This window comes from Eublepharis macularius, chromosome 8 (assembly GCF_028583425.1).
Source record: "Eublepharis macularius isolate TG4126 chromosome 8, MPM_Emac_v1.0, whole genome shotgun sequence".
Lineage (NCBI taxonomy): Eukaryota > Metazoa > Chordata > Lepidosauria > Squamata > Eublepharidae > Eublepharis > Eublepharis macularius.
In genome coordinates this window covers 58,824,280-58,845,252 of record NC_072797.1, presented here as the reverse complement: position 1 = coordinate 58,845,252, position 20,973 = coordinate 58,824,280, and positions in this window count along the sequence as shown.

The following is a 20,973-nucleotide window of genomic DNA, read 5'->3' as shown; positions in this document are numbered from 1 at the left end:
GAAAGCATGAGGGCTCTTTTTATCATATGTGGTGGATGTATGAAAAAGCTAAGCATTTCTGGGGGGAAATAGTAGACGCTATGTCAGAGATATTGAAGAAAAAAGTTGTTAGAAACCCAGAATTGTTATTGTTATGTATGAACCTAGAAGACTTTGACAAAATGGACAGAATAATGGGATTTTATATGACTACGGCGGCTAGGATAATTTATGCACAGCTGTGGAAGACAAAAGAGATACCATCGGTGGAAGATTGGATTTTAAAAACATTGAGCTTGGCTGAAATGGATAAACTAATGAGGAAACTTCGAGAGGAAGATATGGAAGAGTATGTTACAAGTTGGGAGAAATTTAAGAATTATATAGAAAAAAAGTGGGACATTAAAGGGAAGGTGTGGTCTTTGGATACTTTCTGAGGGGAGGGTAGTGTTCTGTTACTTTGAATTAATATAGAGGTAGTAATCATTATATTATATTAGAGGTAAAAAATCTAGTTTGTGATAATATACCATTTTATTGATATATGTAAGTACAATATGTTATAATTTACTAGGTTATAACGTCATGAATTGGATAAAAATATAAAGGATATTAATAATTTTGAACATTATAGATATGATAGATATATGTAATAGTGCTATCTAAAGATATGCAATGGTATAAAATATATTACTATGACCCATTCTTAGAATGTAGTATATAGCTATTAATATAGGGGACATATTATATTGTAGGTTATTGGATATTATGGATAGATAGTACTAAAGGATATGGAATGTTAGGTAATGGTATTTATCATTAGATAGGCATTATTATATTATATATATTTTAGCTTGGTTAAGGTTTTATTCAAGAGGTAATAAAGGGAATGGAAAACTGTCGGAAGTCAACAGAAAAGGGGGGGAAGGGGGTATTACAATATGATGGAAAGTTAACTGTGTATGTTTTTATATTTGTATAATGACCCATCCAATAAAAATTTGTAAAAAAAAAAAAAGAACCAAGAATATAAGAAACTAAGCTTCAAGGAAACTATTGTGCCTGTTACTCAAAGTGTATTCTGAACTACCAACAACATTTTACCTCAAAACTTTCATTCCCTGACTACACTTATTCAATCCTTGCTTGTTAAATAAAATTATTTCATTTTGAATGTTATACAGTCTCCAATTCCATTTCTAACAAAAAGGAAGAGGGCTCTGGCGTCTCCACATCAAGTTCCTGGGCTGGGGTAAAAAGTCAAAATTATACATGACTGTCAGGGTGGGACAAACATACTTTCAAACCACAATCACGGTACTTGGGGCTGCTCAGCCAAAGCAGGCAAACTGAATTTAGGTGGGAAAATCTGCCTCACAGTGGAGGAGTGAAGGGGGGAGTCCATCATATAGGTCTACTCAGAAGTAAGACCCATTTTGTTTAGTGTGCTTTATTCTAGGAAAGCTTCCTTAGGACAGCCTCTTACGTGAACACTGACACCTTATGTATTGATTTATATCTGTTATGGAGTATAAGTTTTAAATTTATATCCAAACACTGTTGTGAACCACCCTGTGTAGGGGAAGGGAGGGATATAAATAAACTAAACTAAACTAAACCTAAATAATTTGGTTTGTGAAAGCAGCCCTTCATGGAGCAGTTTTATTATGGTGAGGGCTGTACTCTCCTGAAATGGACATTGTTACAGAAAATAAGGACCATCACCAGATTGCCCCCCTCCAACTACCACTGTCCAACCATCACTAGCGTGGCCCTTGCAGGAACAGACTGCAGTTCCCAGTGGGCAACTGCCCTGGAGGTCTGTTGAAGGCCAAGAGCAAGCAAGGCCAATCCTGGTAGCTCTGCATCAACAATGATTGTTATCAGCTCAGCAGCTGCATTCTCCTGCACCTCTGCCAGTTTGTGGTGGTGCAGAAGGAGACAGTGGGTGAACAAAGTCTGGGCAGATCTGAGCTGAGTGGCCTTTTGTAGCAATGCAGGGTTTTTTTTATCTTGGCTATCTTTCCAGTCTGTTCCTGGGCAGTTTTGACCTTACTTAGCCCTACTGTTCTATAGTAGGAAGGAAGAACCAATGAGTGTTATTACTCCCAAGATAAATTCCACGATTGGTCCTAGTCCCAACGCAGAAATACTGGTTGTTCTTAAGTTTGATCCTGTGACCTGCTGAGATAGGTGATAGTTTATAAAATATGGAGCCAGACAGATTAGCAGACATCAGCTTAGAAATTATTATGGTTTTGTTTTCCAATCTTGACCCCTAAAGAAGAATTTGATTGGACTTTTGATGACCTTCTGTGATTCTTTCTTTTTGGCTCACTATTTTTTCCCTTTTTACCCCAACCAGTGATGTGACTGCGATTACCGTTCAAACAGGACACAATCAGTATGAATTGGAGGGGCAACATGCTTATTATTTATTTTCTGCCCATATTGTAGAATTACGCGGTGGACAGCGTGCTTGGTTCTCTAGGGATGCCTGGCACTTTCAAAAATACCGAACTTACCAGGAAAAAAAATGTGTGTGTGTGGGGGGGAGCCTTAGATCTTGTTTTCAGATACTTTGTCATTTTCACCTTGATGAAAAATGACACTTCAATTTCTATTCATACCCAGGGGATTTATGAGTGAATTTTTTAAGTTCCATTTGGGTTTTTTTAAGTGCTCTTTGAAACACTAAGTACATTAGCATTGTCAGACACTTGTGTTACTAAATGTTATAGTCATACATACATACTTTTTTAAAAAATGCAGCAATGTCTTACAGATAACATTAAAAAATAACCAACATACACAGTGGAATTTAAGAAGCTTGACAAATATTGGGCTAAATGCATTCCTGACAGAGAAAATGATTGTATATTATTTAGGTTAACATGTTCTATCATAATATATACAAGTATATTCTTTCCAATCATTTTAGGTTGCAGGAGTTTTTCACTGTGAGCCTCCCTAAGAGCCAAGGAAAATGGCACGGTGATGGCACCAATCATTTTGTAGAGAGGGAGAGTGGGGGTGGGGGTGGGAGAGATGCAATTCAGTACAAAGGAGAGAGTAGATCCATAGATCCCCAAAAGAAGACTACCAATACAGCAAAACAATGGGGAAATATGGACTGTTCTAACAAGGAAAAAAGGAAAACAGCCACTGATAGAGTGAATGGCATATGGGGATGGAGTTAGGGGTAATGTTATGGAGGATAGAGTTTCTTTTTACTAAATTTTCTTTTTTGGATATAACAGTTGCACCCTTTTGTAACTTCAGGCCTTTCAGTTTTTTCTTTTTTTCTGATGTTCCACACCACAGGATGGGGCTCTACTAGATTCCATTTTTGGTTTTCTTCCCCACACCTCCAAAATGTTAATATATTTTTTTGTGTGTATCCATATGTATAGCTGTGTATATTTCTAGATACTCTACCTATATCCACAGTAAAAAAGGTAAAGGTGTGCAAGCACCGAGTCATTACTGACCCATGGGGGGGACACGTCGCATCACGATGTTTTCTTGGCAGATTTTTTACGGGGTGGTTTGCCATTGCCTTCCCCAGTCATCTACACTTTACCCCCAAAAACTGGGTACTCATTTTACCAACCTCGGAAGAATGGAAGGCTGAGTCAACCTTGAGCCGGCTACCTGAACCCAGCTTCCGCCAGGATTGAACTCAGGTCGTGAGCAGAGCTTAGGCTGCAGTACTGCAGCTTACCACTCTACACCACGGGGCTCTTTATATCCACAGTATTATACTTCATTTATGTAAGATTCAGTAGGGTGTGGTGGTTGGACTAGGATCTAGGAGACCCAGGTTCAAAAAAACGCTGTGCCACGGGAAGCTTGCTGAGTGACCTTGGGCCAATTGCACATTCTCAGCTAGACCTACCTCACAGGGTAGTTGGCAGGATTAAATGGAAGAGAGGAGAATGATGTAAGCTGCTTTAGATCCACACTGGAGACCATATCCTTTAGTCACTGTCATATTTTGGAACCAACCCAGCAAAAATGAATGAATCAAAATGTTAACCATTGTTCAGTGCTTCGAAGGCAATCCAGGCAGATAGTTTTACCATGATTAGACACAATCTATTCACTCAAGCATTACCAAATGAGCTCATTGTTTGGTTGGGAACTTCCCCAAGTATACACCCTCCCTGTCTCTGTTGCCTTTCTCCCCAATGAGGACCCCCAATTGCTCACATCGTTCCCCTCTCCTCCATTTTATCTTCACAACAGTGACCCTGTGTGGTAGATTAGGCTGAGAGTGTGTGACTGGCCCAAGGTCACCCAACAACTTTCCACAGCAAAATGGGCATTTGAAGCTGGGTCTCGTAGGTCTTAGTCAATACTGTAGCTGAGTGACCTTGGGCCCATCACACACTCAACAGATCCCTGTCCAGTTTCTCTAATTACAACTCCACACTGGCTTCTTATAGGAAACATGATTAAAATGATCAAATCTAAATTGAATCTTCCTCATCACAAAAGAGGAATTGACTAGAAACGGACACAAATACCTAAAAAGAGGAATAGAAATGGATTGCTGGATTTTAGGGAGAAATTCAGCAAAGAGGAATTCAGAGAATTCCACTTTAACAACCCTAGTTAGGGATCTAATGAGCACTAGTTCATAGACAGATTAGGAAGTCATCTAAGATGATTCTGTTTTAAGTGGCAGCTGCCATGATGAAAGCAACAAGAAAGCTTTGAGGTTTGAATTCCTGAGGGTAAAAGTGGTAGCTTATACGGTCTATCCCTTTGATTGCTAGGAGGTTTTATGGATGCTGCTGGTTATTCCCCATCATGCTTCAAGCATTCACAGGGCTTGTGAATTGCTTAATGGTGATACTTTCCTCCAATTTACAGGCTTCTTCAGTTGGTGTGTGTACTGCACATTTGTCTAGGCATGTGTGATGCAAACATATTTTACAATGTAAATATACAACATTACAAATGTCTGTTGAATGTTTACCTTCTCAGCTGAGAAATAGCAGTAACACTTTGTGTTTTTCAATACTTCAGTGATTTCTGGCAGTAATGTTACCCAGATAGGCAGGGCCAGATCGACGGGGGGGGGGGGGCAGGAGAGGTAGTCTGCCCCCATCGCCACCAAAGAGGGGGTGCCGGGCGCAGCTGCCAGCCCCCGGAGCGCACTGCCAGCCCCGGGAGCGTGCCTGGGGAAAGGCGAACAGCGCAGGCAGCCTCCCAGCCACCCGCGCTGCCTTTTGCCTTTCCCGCAGGACAAGGGGCGGCTGGCTTGCTGCGTGCCCCTTGTCCTGGGGAAAGGCGAATGGTGTGGGCGGCCTCCCAGCCACCCGCACTGCCTTTTGCCTGCCTCAGGAGGCTGGGAGTCCACCCGCACCATTTGCCTTTCCCCTCCACCCCTGCGGCAAGTTGACTGTCCCGGCACGCCACGGAGCTGGCACTGGCGGCAGCAGCGCGAGTGGCTCAGAGGCCGCCAGTGCTGTTCACCTTTCCTCAGGACAAGGGGCGCACAGCAAGCTGGCTGCCCTTTGTCCTGCGGGGCAGGTGAATGGTGCAGGCAGCCTCCGAGCCAGCTCTGCGGTGCTGTGAGAGCCGGCTTGCCGCAGGGGCAGGGGGGCACCCCAGCGTGATGATGTCAGCCAGGAGCGCTGCGTGACTATGCTAGCCTGACTACGGTTGCCCTGGGCACTGGCAACTGTAGATCCAGCCCTGCAGATAGGTCTCCTTAATTGGTTGGGAGGATTAGCATTAAGGAGGCAAGTGAGAGGGGGTAACTAGAAATCTCCGCCAATGTTTATGGGGATTATTTCTTTAAATGTTTATGGGAATTATTGCTCTCAAATAAGTCAGGCAGATGTTCAATTGGAAAAGTTTTTTTTTTTACTAAAAAGAAATAAAAAGGCAAATGTACAGAGAACCACATATGGCACACATACAAGACTAACTAAGAAAATCAGAAAGGAAAGGGAGATAAAGCTGTTTTGGGAGGGCGATAGTTACCAGTCTTGAAGATAGAGGTTCACAGAGGTGGCAGCAAAACGGCCAGCATTTCACCAGAAGAGAAGAAGCCCAAATGGATTTGGGGGTATATGGCAAGTCCCAAGACACACATACATGCACTGGTGGCCAGGAAGTCCAATTATAGGATGAAAGGCTACCTGGGGCAAGCTGACGTCTTGCTCCTAAAATGGTTTGTCCAGAGGTAGAACAGTAAGTTGAGAGAGACTTGAAGTGACTATCTGGGATAGACTATAGGTGAAAATATTGCTTATTGATCTGGTAAGCTACCAGGTTTGCTTGCCTTGAAAACTCCACCAGGGTTTTCCATAAGTCACTATGACTTCAGAGCCAGTTTGGTGTAGTGGTTAAGAGTGCAGGACTCTAATCTGGAGAACCAGGTTTGATTCCTCACTCCTCCTCTTGAAGCCAGCTGGGTGACCCTGGGTCAGTCACAGCTTCTAGCTCTCTCAGCCCCACCCACCTTACAGGGTGTTTTGTTGTGGGGATAATAATGGCATACTTTGTAAACCACTCAGATTGGGTGTTAAGTCATGCTGAAGGGTGGTATATAAATTGAATGTTGTTGTTGCTGCTGTTGTTGTTATTCAGGGAACTCTTCACCACTAGGATAGGTGGGTGAGGGGAACTGTAGCAGGACATTGATGGGATTAGACAAGGATTTTCTTAGGTAACCTTGTTACGTCTGCATCTTTCTGGGTCATGGAGGGGCTGTCAGTCAGTCAACCACCTCTGATTCATGTTCTGGTAGTTCTTCTCTGGGCCAGGCTGTGCCTTGGACATATGGCATAGGAGGAAGGGGTTTATGATATTCCATCCATAAACTGCCCTCTCAGTATGGAGAGGGGACTGACTGCTAACAGTAGAATCTGTGTATATGGAGACCAACCCTTTTAAAATGTTTTTCATTATAGAATCATAGTTTGTTTCTTTAGATGAAAGTTTCAGAGACGGCCTTCTGATTAATACACAGTTTGCTGCATTACTGTATTTCTAATGTACAGGTTCTGTGCTCACCCTACTTTAATGTTTACCCAAATCCCATATTGAAATCTTTTCTTAAGCATAAATATAAATTATTAAATAGGATAAATCTTTTTTTTTACAGACAAAAAAAAGATACAGAATGCTTCAGAGGCCACTAGACCTGGTGAGCACTGGGTTCATGGAGCTAGTGGATAGAAGAACGTGCTGTTGTGGTAAGGCTGCTGTACACCAGATTCTCCCTACTTCCTGGCATTGATGGCAGGGTCCTTCTGCCTGCTGATTTTATGAAGCCAGCAGGCAGAAAGAGATGGAGCTGTCATGCCATAAAGATGCTTTACCCTAAGAGCCCCTGGGGCTGAGCAGTCCCACAGAATGATGCTTGTGTCCATTGTGACTTCTGCACTTTGGCTCCCTGGAATATGTTGCCTGCTGTGAGAATGTTGCCAGCAGCAAGTGACTATGAGGAAATGCTATAAATGTGTTCTTGATAAGATACCCTGTTGGACAATCTAGTTGATGGCCTCTGTCTGTACAGTCAATAGAAATGTCTAAAGATTGGACTCATTATACAAATGGAGGAGAAAGTCTTTACGTATTTAGGTTATTTTTGATTCAGGTACATTAGAGACAACAACCATTCTGGCAAGAGGTAATGGAAAAATCATACAAGTGTTGAGATGATGCTGAAAAAGAAGCTAAGAGAACAGCTTGTGCATTATGGGTCTCAAGCCACTATAACTGTTTCTGAAGTCTGCGTCTGAATTGTATTTGACACTAAGATGCCTTTCATAAAACTGATGGACAATCACTTCAGACTTCAAACCAGCCATTTTCACTAACGGTTCCTTGTTCTTGTCTTAGAAATTACTAAGAAAGGTTGCCACACCGGTTCAGTCTCACAAAGACAGACAATGCTTTCACAGGGCTGTAGAGACCAGAACGGGGGGTGGGGGTGGGTATAGGGGGGTAAAGGTGGGAAAAGATTCCTTTTACATCTCATAAGACTTTTCTTTATAATTATGCCAGTAAAAGACATGGAATGCCAAATTCAAGCAGCTCCTCAGAAACAAAGGCTTTAAGTAAGCAACTCTGGGCCCCAGACAATGAAAGGTTAATGAAAATGATGTAATGCATGCATTTCAGGGAAGCGGCTCTCCTCATCTGACAGCCAGAAGAAGTGGTTTGGGAAAATATATATATAAATGATACTTGAGTGTTAATACAAAGAATGGATGGCAAATTGATTCCCTCTGTACCAGTTCTTAAACTATGTGAGGTGGTTTCATGTGTTATTGTGAAATGTTATAGCCTTTTTCACCTTTATTATATTTCCTTTTTCTATTTTCTCTCCTTCAAATGATCCATGAATTTAACTATTGCTAATTGTCTCATATTCAGTGCGGGGTTTGAAAAGTCACATATCTAAAACACTTTGATTCATATTTTTGTTTTTCATATCATAAATGGCTATAATTGCACAATGGTAAATTTAATTGCTGCATTTCATCCAAACTGGTTGCTCTGTTTTGCATCACAGGTTGGGGTGGGGGTGGGGGTGGGGGTGGGGGAGGAATCCAGGTAATCTGAATCTTAGTTTCAGGGATTAAAAATAAAAAATCCGGGATCTCTGGAATCTGGGTCAGAAACCCTGAAGCAGTTTAGGGAATCCTAGATTTAACAGACCATTATTCCCTATAAGAAATAATGTCCAGAGGGCTGGGGGGGGGGAGGATTTTTAAAGCAATCACCACTAAATTTACCAAGAACTGATAGTCTACTAAAGACACCCCCCAAAAAAAATTTCAGGAGGATAGAACTCTGAGGTCCAATTTTATGGGCTCCTGAACAGGCTGCCCCAAGCCACTCTACATTGTTTCCTATGGAGGAAACATTCCTATGCCTTTTAAAATCTGCACCCCCTACCTTGCTTGGGGATTCTCTAGTTCAACATAACTCCCTTACAAGCTTATTGTTGTTGAACCAGAGAATCCCATAAAGAATTCCTTTATTGGAACAAGGGGTGAGGCTTGCTGAGTTGTGGAGCTTAAAAGGCAGCTGGTGTCAGCTTGAAGGGACTCTTTTGGAGCTCAAGCAGGAGGAAAGGGCAGAATGAGATGGGATCCTTCCCTAGCCCACCATCCTTGTGCTGCTTTCTTGCTACTGTGCAGAGCTTGGCTTCATTCATGCCACTGCCCTCTGGCCATTGCCTCTATTCTGCTTCTGGTAAGGCTGGCTGCCTACAGTTGCATAATCCATCCCAGCAAGTCTAGGTACCTGGAACCAATCTGTGGTTCACCTGGGGAACCAGCATAGATCATGCCAGATAAGCATAAATCTGTCTTTTTTTTTTTTTGCCTTTCCAGGACCAGGATTACACACCCCTAGTTGGGAATTTTGTTTCCATTCTGCTTGCTGTTTGGTTAGGAATTCATGCATGTCACATCTAACGTGGGAATACCACCTGACTCCTCCTCTGTGTCTCTTGGGAGATTCTTTATTCTTGCCTCATAGCATTCCAAAGGGGATGGATGTATTTCTCAGAGCTCCTACCATGTAGGCCTCATCCACAGACCCACTTGTAGCCTTGATGCCAAACTGTTGGCCATATAGCAAAAGAAACACTTTAGATTAGGACTCTTTCTTTCTACTTCAAGATATTGCCACGAATGGAGTCTACATCAATAAACAGTAAAGTTCTATCTTTTCTACAATTTGATTAGCTGAGGATTAGTTATTACAAGTTGGAGAAAAATGCTTTTAACTACGTAACTCTGCTACCAAATGAAATATAACTATTTCTAATAGAGTTATGGGCCCAGATCTGAATTTAAGAAGTCAAGAATTTTAAACTGCAAACTGCACATTTTTTTCCTCCTCACTACTTGGCCTCACAGCCATCCAGTGAGAGAAGAAAAGACCCTTGGTTGCCCTTGATTGCTCTGGCAGGCAAACTAACAAAAGGGAACAAAGGAATTGGGTGAGTGGCCTAATGGCCCCTCCCAGGCTCCAATGTCCAGAGAAGCCTTTTGAAAAAAAAAGTTTGGCTGGCTGACTTCAACCTCCATATACAGTCAGAAAAAAATATAAAGGAAAATAAAAGGGTTTTTTCCAGAGAATTATTTTTCGAGTTTTAAAATAAGAATGTCAATAAAACAAGCTTTATTAGAAAAGCTAACAGGAGAGAATTTTGATTCATGACTTTTAAGATTACAACCTCAATTGCAAGAACAGAAAAAATATTTTTTATCCAAACCCACCTGATTTAAATGATGACTCAGATGTAGAAAATTGGCTGGATGTTTATGTAAGAAGCCAGAAATCTTATTGCAACTACACTGGCAAATTTCCATTTGGTGCATATTAAAACAAAGAAAACTGCAAAAGATATGTTGGAATCTCTTAGGAGAGTCTTTGGAGAACAGGACCAGATCACTACAATTGCTTTATTTAGAGAACATTTTTCAACTAAACTGCAAGAAAATGTAAATGTGCAAACTCATATTGAATCCTTGCTGAATCTCATTGGTAAACTGGCTACTGCTGTACAAATATTAGATGAAGATTTAAAAATTGGCTTGTTCTTAAGCTCAACTCCAGTTTTATCAGCTCTGTTACTACAAAAGATGTTACACTGGAGGAAGCTCAGGGGCAGATAAGATCAGAATACTACAAGCAGAGATCTTATCAAGAGGAAAGCAAATACAAAACTATTCAATTCAATTCAATTCAATTCAAATACCTTTAATGGCATACAAAATACAAAACTAACTTAAATTACATGATCAGAGAGACCAGAGCCAAAGAGGGGTACTTAGGCAAATGGATCACAGGCAAAATGCCAGTCCTAGAGACAGCCTCTTTTCTGCCACAAGTGCAATAAAACTGATCACCTCCAGAGGGGGTGCTTTAGCAATAAAAATAGGAACAGTAACCTTGCTTCTGGCAGAAAGCCACAAAGAGTAAAATAAAAGCAGAGATTTTTACCAAGCAAAAGCAGGCAACCATCATATTTCTCATATAGTCCAAATCAGTGATAGCCTCAAAACTTGGCTGATTGTGAGTGGAGCCTCTACTCACATGCCATCCAATATTAATTTGTTTGATGAATTGGACACAAGTACATCAGGAAAAGTTGTTAAGGCTGATGGATCTTGTGTGACTATTAAAGGCAAAGACTCAATTACTCTTTTTTTAAATAAAGCTTTTTATTTTATTAATTTCCAAAAAGCAATAGATACAAAACAGTATATAATTATACATAACCAACTTATTTCTAATAACTATTTACAGATTAACAAGAATTATTATATATCCATCCAATTAATGAATACAAGGTATAATCCAGATCATAGTGAGTTAGCGATTAAAGCAGTTATACTTTAAGAAAAATGTATTGTACTCCCTTTGCCATAGTATAATTCAACTATTCAAATTTCAGGGTTTATTATTGTGTAGTAAGGAAGTTTTGACACTAACAGATCATTCTTAGATAGAAAATCTAGGAAGGGGTACCACTTTGCATAAAAATCTGTAGATTTAGATGGGTTCATTAATAGTTGCGTTCTTTCTGTTATTTTTTCCATAGTAAGTTGTTCCCACACTTTCAAGTACCATGTATTAAGATTAGGTGGAAAGTGTGATTTCCATCTAGATGCTATTGCATTCTTGGCAGCAGCCAAGATTGTTGATATTAAGTCTTTCTTCAGCTGTGGCACTGCCAGATTGTTCCACACATATAAAAAAATTAGTTCCGGTTGCAAAGATATGGTATAGGATGTAATCTGAGAGATTTTATGAAGAACTGCCTGCCCAAATTCTGCAATGTATTTACACTCCCTCCAACAATGTGCAAAGGACCCTTGCTCACCACAATTCTTCCAACAGAGAGGAGATCTGCTTGGATAAATTTTTGCCAATGGGGGGGGGGGGTAAGGTACCATGTATGGATGATTTTGTAAGTCTGAAGCTTCACATTTAATTTCTTTCATTTTTGAACATGATTAAATTGAAGTAGTTGAGTTGGATTAGATGGAATATTTATACCTAGATAATGTAGGTGTGATTTAACCCATTGATATTTGTATTGTTGGCATATTACATTGCTTGTACTTTCTGCTAGGTTTATAGGTAAAATATTGGACTTACTTTGGTTTATCTTCAGTCCCGAGAGTTGTCCAAAGCAAGACAATTCCTTATGAAGATATTGCAGAGATGTTTCTGGGTGAATGATAAATAATAAGATATCACCTGCAAATAAACTCAACTTAAAAGTTCTTTTATTAGTTACTATACCATGGATTTGAGTGTTTTCCCTTACTGCTTCTGCCAATGGTTCTATAGCTAATGCAAAAAGAATTGGGGATAAAGGGCAATCTTGACGTGTACCCCGTTGGAGCTTAAAAAAATCCGATGATGTATCAATAATTTTAATTTTTGCTCGTGGACAAGCATATATTGCTTTTATAGCTTGAATAAAATTTTTGCCAAAGTTCATTTGAGAGAGAAGTGCTTGTAAGTAGGGGGGTTCCAGGGTATCGAAAGCCTTTTCTATGTCTAACGACAGAAACATAGTTTGTATTTGACAATGTTTGCTAAATGATACGATATTTAAGGCTTTATATATATTTTCTGATATATCTCTACTAGGTATGAAACCAACCTGATCACCATGAATATAGTTTCCAATGAATGAATTGAGTCGTTGTGCCAATATAGAGGTAAACATTTTATACTCTACATTTAATAAAGAAATTGGCCTATATGAGCCTGGGTTTGAGGGATTTTTCCCTTCCTTGGGAATCATTGTTATTGTCTCTTCTGGCCAAGTTAAAGGGAGGGTTCCTGATTCAAAGATATTGTTACATGCTTGTAGCAATGGTGGAGCCAGTACAGAGGCAAATTTCTTGTAGAATTCAGCCGGATACCCATCGGGTCCCGAGGCTTTATTACACTTTAAATTTTTTATAGAGTCTAATATTTCTATAGTAGAAATAGGATTGTCCATTATCTGGCGATGCATTTCTGTTAGTTTCTTAATGTTTTTGTGATTTAATATATATTCTGTAATTTTTGCCTTATCAGGTTTGGTTGATGAATATAAGTTTGAATAAAAAAATTTAAATACCTGGAGTATATCACTAGACTTAGTATATATCTGCCTGCTGGTGTCTTGAATGAATTTGATAGTCCTATTAATTTTTTTCTCTTTTACCTTCCAGGAAATACAGCATACTGTCCTAGGTGAATGACACCAGTACTTTTGTTTCAAAAACAGAAGGGTTTTTTTTGGATTTTATTAGTCTCTAAAGAGTCCAGTGCTTTGCGTTCATGTAGTAGCTGTTTGTAGATTTTTTTACTACCCCTTTCCTTATGTAAACGCTCCAAGTGTTGAATTTTATCCAAGATATTTTGTCTTTGAAGCTTTTTCTTTTTATTTAAATAAGCTGATAATGCTATTAATTGCCCCCTTAATACAACTTTAAGAGCATCCCATATTATCTGTGGGGAGGTTGTCTCTGATTGTCTTTAAGATATTGGTTGATATATTGTTCAATTGTTGTAACATTGCTCTCATTGTATTACATTTTTATTAAATGTCCAATATCTCTCTTTTTGGGGTTTTGAATCTATTGATAGCACACAATTCACCCATGCATGATTGAAATATTCTATATTCCCTATTTTTGCTTGTTGCGTATGATCAGTCAGGTCGCTAGACAAAAGAATGTAATCAATTCTAGTGTATATCCCATGGCGTGGGGAGTAATACGTATAGTCCCTGTCCAATTTATTTATTTCTCTCCACATATCCACTAGGTGATATTGGTTAAACAACGTGGGCAGTTTTGTATCTTGATTGGATTTTTTAGATTTTTTAAGTTTTTTGTTATGGCTATAAGAAGATCTGTCCAAATTATGGTTCACTATATAGTTGAGATCCCCTCCAGCTATTACTGGTCCTTCCTGAAAATCCTTTAACTTTTGGAATACTTCTTCTATAAAATCTAATTGATTAGTATTAGGTGCATACACTGAGGCTAGTGTGACTGCCTGCCCATTTAATTGTCCTTTAACAAACAAAAATCTTCCTCTTAGGTCTTTTAAGTTGGCTTTATGTGCAAATTGAATATTTTTTGATAATAGAATTGCAACCCCTCGAGATTTAGAAGAGCCTTTGGCGTGGAACTGAGTTTGTATCCACGATGCTTTAAGTTCCGATTCATATTTTGTGTGCAAGTGAGTTTCTTGGATTAGAGCTATATCTGTGTTGAGTTTCGCTAAACTAGATAAGACCCTCTTTCTCTTTATTAAGTCATGTACGTGGCTCTTTATTAAGCCACGTACATTTTGAGAAATTACCTGCAATCTCGATTGTGATGACATTTCAGAGCGACACTAGATATTAAAAATGCCCCTAAAAACAGTTGTCTAGTATGCCTTAGCAAAAAGGCTATCTTCTCAGTAAAATATAAACTTCTCTAATATCGTCAGCTATAACAATGTACTCACTATGTGTTATTATTTTACAATAATACCTTTAATAACAAGCTTTGATTCTATTATTTTTGCTGTAACAACTTTTAATAACAGACTTAATTCTCTATATAACTTGTAAACAGTCAGAACCTTGTATCAGAATGTCTTAATGAACTTCTTTAACTTTTTAAAGCACTTTTAACACTTAAAGTAATTTTAATTCTGTGGAATCGTATATTCTTAATTATTAACTATTTAACTATTTTATTAAATTGTTTAAACAACTAACAATGACTTATTTCTCTATTAATTTTATAGAGATAAGAAGAAAGGCCAAAAGAAAAATAGAGAATAAGAAAAAAATAAAAATAAAATAGAAAGTAAAAAGTAAAAAACACCTTATACTAATATACTACCAATTTCTCTTAACAAATAAGATATTTCAAACACTTTATAGTTTTACTTTCAAACTTAACAATTGCTAAACAGTCGTTAGTAGCCCAGTGAATAACTTCTTCACAGTAGCTGCTGCAAATAAACAGTATAAAGGACTGTCTCTATTAGGAGCTGTTAGGAAGGTCAACATTTCAACTTCACCCCTACCACCCTGAATTTAAAGAAAATACAATTAGTCATAAGCATTCTGAAACATTAATATCTGACCAGTACTGAAATTCCATTGTGTAACCTTTTTATAACACTCTACTTTAGTTGCCACAAATAGGAATTTTACTGTTCTTTAGTGGGGTTGTCGGTAAACTTCGCTTCCTCTTCTGTGAACTGGACTCCGTTTGCATAGCTACTTCTATGCCCATGTCCTGTAGAAAGCAAAGACCAGCCTCAGGATTCAAAATTGAGTGAATCTTGCCATTAGCTTTTACTTGTAGAGTAGAGTGGTATGTCCATCTGTATTCTATTTGAGCTCTTCTTAGCTCTTCAGTTACTTGTATTGTCGAAGGCTTTCACGGCCGGAGAACGATGGTTGTTGGGGGTTTTCCGGGCTGTATTGCCGTGGTCTTGGCATTGTAGTTCCTGACGTTTCGCCAGCAGCTGTGGCTGGCATCTTCAGAGGTGTAGCACCAAAAGACAGAGATCTCTGTCTTTTGGTGCTACACCTCTGAAGATGCCAGCCACAGCTGCTGGCGAAACGTCAGGAACTACAATGCCAAGACCACGGCAATACAGCCTGGAAAACCCCCAACAACCATCTTCAGTTACTTGTTTAAATTGTCATCTTCTCTCCAGGATCTCTTTAGGGAGGTCTGTAAAAACATTTATCTGTGTCCCATTGCAATCCAGATGCTTTTTTATTCTTGTTGCTTCAAGTACTCTCTTCCCCACTTTTCAGTCAGAGAAGACAGCTACAATATCTCGTGGCCCTCTCCTTTTATCAAGATTCTTGGGACCCACTCTGTACGCTTTCGTTATTGATAGAGCTGCTTCCTCCTCCAGCTGTAGTTCCTTTTTTAGCCACTCAGACATAAAGCTAGAAATGTCTGTTTTTGCCATCATAGCCTCATCTATTCCTCTGAATTTCAAATTAGAGCTTTTCAATTGGAGTTCTAAGTCTATAATCTTATTTTGGACATGTCCAAATCTTATTTGGACACGTTCATTTTCTGTTTGCAGGAATTGAACATTCTCTTGCATTGCTGCATTAAGATTCAGAGCACGATCTGTTTTTTGGGCTATGGAGTCCATTACAACTTTAAGATCATTAATTTGTCGAGACAGTGGTTCCGTTAATAAAGATATTTTATCTGAAAAGCTTGTTTCCAGTTCTTTTAGCAAAGGTTTTAGTGCTGGATCATATGCAAGGGGTTGGTTTTTCTGAGTCTCGGCTGCGTTTCCCGCGGCTGCCATATTTGTTTTTGCTTCCTCTGCCTCTCTCCTTCTGCACTCTCAGGCTGTGACACTCAGGCTGTAAGTTCTTTGCAACTTTATTATTTTGCTTCTATTATTTTGTTCTTGCTTACCCCTCATGCTATGGATTTCAGAGCACGAAAAAAAGTGCTTTCCAGGGCTTCGGGGTAGAGTTGAAATGGAGCTCACACTTTAGGCATCCATTCTCCTTGGTGCTGATGCCATGCCCCCTGGCTCAATTACTTTTCATTGCGATATTGGTGATTCTGGTACGAAAACTAAAGCAGAAGAAATTCTATATATCCCTGACTTAAAAGCAAACTTGCTAATTGTACCTGTACTCTAAGAAAAAAGATTTGCTATACATGTTGAGAATACAGCACTCTCGGCCAGCAGCAACAGTCACTTTGGCTAGGGGCTGCAGTTTGCCTCCCTGAAGGAGGAGGAGGAGGCAGCTGTGCTTCCCTGGCCATATGGGAATGCTGGAGGGGGTGAAGCAAGAGGCCTTATAGGGTTGTTCAGCCCCTAAGTGTCTCATTCATGCCTCATGCTCAACCTGAGCAGAGCACACCTCAAGCTCTCTCAGCCAAGCTCCACCAAGGCTGGCTTTACTGAAGGCCCTCAGGGCTAGGCAGCAGTAGCTGCTTGGAGAAGCTGTACTATTCCCCTGCTTGCTACCTTCAAACTCCAGGATGAGAGTCAGGGCCCAGCTCCTGGCGCAGTGGTTTGGCAGTTACATTGCTGTAATTTAATAAAGCAGCCCTTTAGTTCCTAACTCTTGTATCTGCCTCTTCATTCTGAATGGGGGAGCAATAACATATGTACAGATTCTTGCAAAGGAGAGATATATTCCACAAGTGGTATCAGGAATGGAGTCTTTGAACTGGACTGCCAAAGACAAAAGGCCTACAGAGCAACGACAACTGCTACTAAAAAGGAATCCCTGAAACTTTCGCACAGAAGATTTGCAGACCATGATACACAAGCCATCAAGAAGCTATGTCTAAAGACTTGTTAACAAGTATTAAATATAAGTGAATGTGCCAATGATGATCAATTATGTATATGTTGTATGAAGGGAAAGGCAACTCAAACTTCTGTTCTAAAAAAGCCAAAGATGCTCAGAGCAGCCACTTGAATTAATTCATACCAATTTATGTGGTGCTATCAAACCAGCATTAATGGGAAATAACCTTTATATTGATGATTTCTCTAGATATACAGTATGTTATTTGCTGAAAGAAAAATTGCAAACTGAGCAGAAACTGTGTGATTATGTCTCCATGGTCTCTACCAACCATTTTTAATTGCCTCTTATGTGTATTTTGGTTTTTCCTCTTTAAATAGAAACACTCTTTGTCCTTAAAAGCACCAAGTCTTGTCTGCTACCTTGGGGAAAGGACCCCGTAAATACTGGTGGAGTTATCCTGCAGTTACCCCTCTCGCATAGCTTTGCTCCTTGCTGCTAATTTGCCTCACTTACTTGCAAGGAGCCCTATTCCAGATAACATACCATCCCACTGAGGAAATGACTGCAGACATTCTCACCAAGCCACATCCACGAGACAAGTCCCAAGGACTGTGAAGTGACCTAAACATTGTGAACACTGACAGCATACTGAGTTGAGAGGGAGTGATGGAAGAGGTGACTCAGCATACCTTGGACATTGGAGGGTGCTGCATAGCTCTTTGTGTGTATGTGTAACTCTATTGATAGTAAGTTGCTTCTCTTTGTCTAAGGTAGGAATTGTCAGGCTATGGATGACAGGCTATGGCAGATAGACCCCTGTACCATTGCAGCAAGAATCCAGGGTCTTGGTTAAAAGGTTTTATTCAGGAATCAGATAATTTCCACAGATGTGTCCATAGGGTTACTCAGAAGCAAGGTAAGCAACTAAGCAGTGAAAACAGGTTGACAGGAATGGCAACATGTGGGGAAATCATTCCTCTTAAAGAACACAATTACTCCTTTCCCCCCTCCCATCAGTAAAACATACTTTTTGGCACAAACCCATCCTGAGAACTTCTCACATATTTTAACTATCAAGTTCAGACACTGAGAAAGCAGATTAAAGTTGAAACACAGTAATTCATGGGAGCGAGCAGTATACAAGGTCAGAAGCACTGAGAGCTCCCAAAGCCATTAGATAAGACACCTGCAGCTTCAGTAAGTCTGTGAAAGCAAAGCAGTTATGGAACTGGCAATATGACATCAAAGTACAGCATTAAACACTGGCATCAAATAATGGCATGGATGGGGCACAGACATGACAGGAATGCCTCCGGACTCCTCCTCTGTCTCCGTGTGTCTCTTGGGAGATTCTTCTTCTTGCCTCATTTCTCAGAGCTCCTGCCATGAAGGCCTCATGACTCACTTGCTGCCTCAATGCCGGACAGCTGGATTTGATATATATATAGGGAAAGTAGACTAGGACTCCAAATATTTCTATGAATGGAATCTACCTCAATAAACTGTAAGTTCTATCTTTTCTACAATTTGATTGCTTGAAGATTAATTACTGCATGTTGGGAGAAAATGCTTCTGACTTAATAATTTGGCTATCAAACAAAATATAACTATTTCTAATAACAAAAACATTCAAGTGACACTTGAACCACATCCCCAGCTAAAAACACCTGATGTTTCTGTTTTTGAAAGGAGAGGTAACGAGGCTAAACATTGCTTGCAGTCCATCCCTTCTTTAGTTCTAGATGTCTGAATTCTGGTTGTGCTTGCCAGTGGGAAAGAAAGACCTTCTGCACATGTGCAAATAAGCACTTTCCTTTTTATTCTACACATTGGCACTGAAAATGGGCTCCATACCCAGGTTAGTCTAATTTTGTATGCACAGAAAAGGGAGGATGCATTATGCCACAGAACAAAATCTGCACTATGTACTATTGTCCTACTGCACTATCTGCTATTAAGCAGTCCTCAGTAACCTGAATCAAAGTCCTGAGTGGTCGGACGCTGTAGTGGGACATCTCCAACACCTGCCCAATACCAGATGTGAATGGGGAAACCTTCCATTCTTGCTGCTCCTGTGGGTTTCTGTAGGCTGTGATGCTGAACATGTCTTAGCCACTGATGTGCCATCCTAAGCAGAGTTACACCCTTCTATGCCAATGACTTCAACTCTGAACTCAGGACAGTATGCTAAGAAAGTAAAACCAAGGTGTGACTTGGATCATGTCATTAGCTTTCTGGTGGAAGAACTATTTCAATCAATACTAGCTAGAATTTCAGCAGGCATGAATTATAATATTCAGAGTGACTCCATTAGGAATGGAGAGAGGGAGGAACCTTTTACAAAACAAACTGTTTACTTAAGAATGAATTCTTAAGTCAATGTTCTATCTTTGCTCAAGAAGAACTATTGATTAAATAAGCACATGTCCTGATTTAAGATCTAAAATATTTGTTTCAGAGACAGGTTGTCCATGGACTATTTTTTCAGGTCTGCTGAAGAGTATTTGTCTACAGTAACTTAATGAAGCCAACAGAGGTACATTTTATTTACATTAAACAAGTTTCTTATTGCAAGTCCCCCTTCATTTTCAAACAATTTTTTTGTTTTTGCAGTTTTGTACTTTTAAAATCAACAATTATGGTTTGAAAATTTTAAAAATCCACATTAGAAATCTGGCTATCATGTGGTTGTGTGCTGAGAAAAATTCCCTTATAATTTCCAGAGAGCCATGTGGTGTAGCGGCTAGAGTGTAGGATTAGTATCTGAGATTACCAGTGTCAAATTTCCACACTGATATGGAAGCTTGCTGAGTGACCTTGGGCCAGTCACATATTCTCAGCCTAACCTACCTCACATGGTTATTGTGAGGATAAAATGGAAGAGGGGAGAATTAAGTTAAGCCACCTTGGGTCCCCATTGAGGAGAAAGGTGGGTTATAAATGAAGCAAGTAAATAAAGAAATTCAGATATGAGATTTGAGGGAAACCTTTACCATGATTACTGATTTTCAGGTAGGACACTACTGGTTAGGGTTTCAAATCTGTGTGGTTTGTTGCCAGCATTAAAAAAAATCCGGTTGTGAACTCCTCAGGTCCTTGAGGAGCCCAGTGATGTACACACTTCTGGGAAGTAAGATCCCTTGCAACCAGGATAATGCCTCCACCAGCTTCCTCTAGCTAGCTTGAAGCTCAGAGACCAAGGAAACAAAGTCTCTAGTTGTACCAGGTAAAAATCAAGAAGTCAGCCCTGCAAGGTAGATGACTGAGTTCCACAAAAATAATTATTTGGTAGCTGAGGCCCAATGGGCCACAATACTGGATTCAAATTGAAGCCATGAAACCCAGTAATACCATAGAAAGTATAATTACTACAGTTTACTAAGAGTGGCACAAAAGATTACATATAAAGAAATTGTGCTAGACATGAAAGAAAATAACAAAGTCTAAATAATGATACCCTAAGATACTTGACAGGCTTTTGCTGCCCAATCCAGATGTTGCCTTGTCAGTTCAAACCACAAAGTCCAAACAGAACTCCAGGACCCCGGTCCTCCAACTATAGGTCCAAGATGACCAAGAACTGATCAGATGCCAGTTTAAGAGCAAGATGGCTAAAGGCAGGGCCAGGAGCAAAGAACTAACTGAAAATTCCATTCTTATATTATGCCATCTGCAATATGGCC